Source organism: Girardinichthys multiradiatus, chromosome 18 (genome assembly GCF_021462225.1).
Source record: "Girardinichthys multiradiatus isolate DD_20200921_A chromosome 18, DD_fGirMul_XY1, whole genome shotgun sequence".
In the NCBI taxonomy this organism is placed as follows: domain Eukaryota; kingdom Metazoa; phylum Chordata; class Actinopteri; order Cyprinodontiformes; family Goodeidae; genus Girardinichthys; species Girardinichthys multiradiatus.
In genome coordinates, this window is record NC_061810.1 from 42258557 (window position 1) to 42263038 (window position 4482).

Consider the following 4482-nt stretch of genomic DNA (forward strand, 5'->3'; position numbering starts at 1 on the left):
ACCTCGGGGACTCAACTGTGACCGAATGAAACTTGTTCAGCGTTTGGAAATTCAGTGAGTCGCGAGTTCAATAGAGGAATAAGCATTTTTTTTTCAAACTCTGTTATGAAGGATTTGTCAGAATTTTAGAAGTCAGGTTCTTTGAAGTTATTATCAGTAATAGCTCCTTTACATGATCAGATCCATACAGTAACCAGCATAACTTGAGCTTGGTAACATGGACGTCGCTGAGAAAACAGCAACAAACATAACAACGGACTCCCATGAAAGTGCAGATGTCTATTCAGAGTGTAAAGAAGGGGCCATCTTTTTACCTGAATATGAAGCTTACGCCTGATGTCATCTATATAGATCACACATGTTCAGTCCAGCCTTTCATACGGCATGTTGCTCCTATAAATCCTCATAATGAAATGTCACCTGCAAACTGTTCTACAGCAAAACCCTACCCTTTAATCACTGAAATAAACATTTTCCCATCAAATGTACACATCAAAAGTCTTCGAATACCTTTCTCATTTAATGGTTTATGTTCATGACTATTTACATTGTAAGTAGATTCTCAATGAAGGCATCAAAACAGTGAATGAATACATATGGAATTATGTAGCAAACCAAATGTTGTAAAAGAACTTTAAATATGTTTTATATTTTAGATTCCCTAAAGGAGCCGCCCTTTGCTGAAATATTAACCTTTGGCCGTCTCTCAATGAACCTCTGGGAAGTTCTTTCAAGACTCTTTGGAAACCTTTTCAGGTGACCACCTCATGAAACTCATGGACCTAAAGCCAAGAGAGCAAAGCAGTAATCAAAGCAAAGGGTGGCTATTTGTGAAAATCTAAAATCTAAAAATGTTTACAGTTATTTCACACTTTTTGTTTGCTATATAATTCCATGTGTGTTCATTTACTGTTTTGTTGACTTCGGTGAGAATCTACACTTTAAATAGTCATGAAAATAAAGAGACCCATTATGTGAGAAATTGTATCTAAAACGTTTGACCGATAGTGTGTCCAATCGAGTCTGCCTATAACACTGCATTGCTAGTGGTTAGGAGGGATTGCTGTAATGCTGGGTTTCTTGGATAAAAATGTTTTAGCAGTTGGCATGTATCAAATGAAATTTGATTCTGTCTAAAGGTTTTCTCCATTTTATTGGATATTTTAATATTAAAATTTTTTTTTATTGTCTTCTGAAGTGCTTTGGGAAGATATTTGTTGGGAATTAGTGCTGCATAAATAAACCATTTAACTAAATGGAAATGCTGTACTGATTGTCATTGGGCCTAATTTAACGCATCAACATTTAATGATTCTTTTTTTTTTTATCTTTTAACATTCATCAACCACTGTCTATATATTTTAGCATGCAAGTCAGCATGCACCCTCTTTCTTTATGAAATTGAAAAAACGATATTTACTGCATTAAAACATAAGTATTTACGTATGAATGAAGTGTCCCCTCCTTCACCATATATAACAATATACATGGTCCTCCTTGATCTGAGTTGGAAGATTTATAAGATTATGGGGAATGGACTCTGTGTTCTGCACTATGTAAGCACAGCAGAGGATATGGTCATATACTGTAGATGGCTAATGGTGCTCAAGTTAGTATCTCATTTGAGATACTAATTCAGTTTTAAACTGAAATGATGTTTTACAAAATATCCTTTTCATGTGGTGCACAGTTCAACAACTAGAAGCGAGGGATTATTATTAATTAATAAAACATCTTGTGAAGCCATGACAACACATTTTTGTGCCATGAGTGAATTACAAAATAGCAAACTTCTTTCGGCAGTAGGATAATTAAACAAGACAGACCCTTCACTAAGCTGGGTCATAGTGTTATTTGTTTCTTGTTTATTTAGTCTCTACATGAAAACCAGGAATGTGGGCATGATATGCACAGGACTGTATCAGCAAATACAAAACTATCTAGGCTGTAAGTGCAGAGTAACACAGAAACAGTGCTGCGACAAGAGCTTGCCTAATCCTCTCTTTGCACCACCAGCTTCTCAAGCACAGGTCAGATTAAGACTTTAAGTGAAAAGTATTTTTATTTAATATATATTAATAATATACAATAAAATGAAATCGGTTTTATTTTTGTACCATCTATAGGATGCAGTCATTAGTATCCTTGTAATATACTAATGACTGCATCGCTTACTTGCAGGGATCAAACAGCACAAGGAGATCAAGATGAGTACTACCTGTCACATTTGTCACATCTCTTTAGGCAGTAGAGGGACTTGACTTATAAGTCGGTGTAAATCCTTGGTTTGTAATGTCTGTCCTCATGTTTTTGTCAGTCTCCACAGTAACAACCTGCTATACCAGCCATTAGATTACACAGCCCTGGTGGGACATGAGGGCAAATAAATAGTATAATAAAGTCTTTTTAGCCCAGTTTTAAAGGTTTAACTCACATCTCAGAGCTTTTGTATAAATCATGCAAAATATTAGTTTTAGAGCCATACATCTCACTAAGCGTTTTTTTTTAGTAGGTTTTGGCTGCGCGCTCTGATCTGAGTAAAGCGACCTTTATCAGCTAGCAGTATGTTTTTCTTTCCAAATTGTCATTTTATAACGTTTTAAAGTGCTTATTATGGATAGTGTGCTCTAAACCCCAGATTAATCCTAAGATATATTTTTTATGAATCTGATCATTATTTCTGATCAAATATGTCAGTATTGTTTTGACTTATTTGGCATTCAGGTTTGTAACTGTTACATCTTTTTAAAAATCTTTTGCCTCCATCATCCCCTTGAACCACATAATCTCTACAGATAAATGATTTGCTTTGTGAATGCACTGTTTGGAAAACAGGGATTTCATCTGCACCTTCCCGGTTGCAACGTGACTGTCTCTTCTAGAACACATGGTCTTTCCTGAGTTTATGGAAATGCATAAACATGGGCACGTGATGATGACTGCAAGCGCAAACAGGAGGTAGGAAAAGAGATGGATGCAAGAGCTGTAATTAAACATTGATATCCATGCAGCATGAATCAGCACTGTTGTGCTGTTGTTTGGAGACCACCTACTATCAGTGTTACGCAAAGTGTTGCAACTTGTTTACTCCTTTTTTTGTCTTCATCATTTTACCTGCCACTCCTTGGTTGTTTTTTAGTTAACATTTTACATGTGCTCGTGAGCAGATAAGCAAATATCAGTTTGTGAAGCTGCTTTTGACAGATTCTGACACTTCAAAGGCAGTTAAAGCCTTTTTCAGTATCACGTGACAGCTGGGTGTCTCTTTGTGTTCTCTTAATATATACAAATACAAGACAAATATTTGTCAAACCATGCTTCTCTACCTGATGTGAGTCACTTGTTTTTGTAAGTGTGACCTTTGTCTCTGCAGAGAAAGGCAGAGCCCATCTCTGGTTTCTCCCAAACATATGCCACAACTGAATCTCTTATTGCTTAACATGTCCTCTTCTTGTTCCACGCACATTTATAAATCATCTCAGTTTGTGTCAATCAGTGTGCTTACTTGTGAAATCAGAATCTTTGGCTGGATGAAAACATAAATAGCGTTTTTTTCTAATGCAAGTGGATTTGAGTTGTGTAGCATTTTCCAAAGCTAAATAAGATCTGCAATATATATATATATATATATATATATATATATGCAGCACAGACCAAAAGTTTGGACACACCTTCTCATTCAAAGAGTTTTCTTTATTTTCATGACTACGAATATTGTAGCTTCACACTGAAGGCATCAAAACTATAAATTAACACATGTGGAATTATATACTGAACAAAAAAGTGTGAAACAACTGAAAATATGTCTTATATTCTAGGTTCTTCAAAGTAGCCACCTTTTGCTTTGATTACTGCTCTGCACACTCTTGGCATTCTGTTGATGAGCTTCAAGAGGTAGTCACCTGAAATGGTTTTCCAACAGTCTTGAAGGAGTTCCCAGAGATGCTTCGCACTTGTTGACCCTTTTGCCTTCACTCTGCGGTCCAGCTCACCCCAAATCATCTCGATTGGGTTCAGGTCCGGTGACTGTGGAGGCCAGGTCATCTGGCGCAGCACCCCATCACTTTCCTTCTTGGTCAAACAGCGTTTACACAGCCTGGAGGTGTGTTTGGGGTCATTGTCCTGTTGAAGAATAAATGATGGTCCAACTAAACGCAAACCGGATGGAATAGCATGCCGCTGCAAGATGCTGTGGTAGCCATGCTGGTTCAGTATGCCTTCAATATTGAATAAATCCCCAACAGTGTCACCAGCAAAACACCACCACACCATCACACCTCCTCCTCCATGCTTCACGGTGGGAACCAGGCATGTAGAGTCCATCTGTTCACCTCTTCTGCGTCACACAAAGACACGGTGGTTGGAACCAAAGATCTCAAGCTTGGACTCATCAGACCAAAGCACAGATTTCCACTGGTCTAATGTCCATTCCTTGTGTTCTTTAGCCCAAACAAGTCTCTTCTGCTTGTTGCCTGTCCTCAG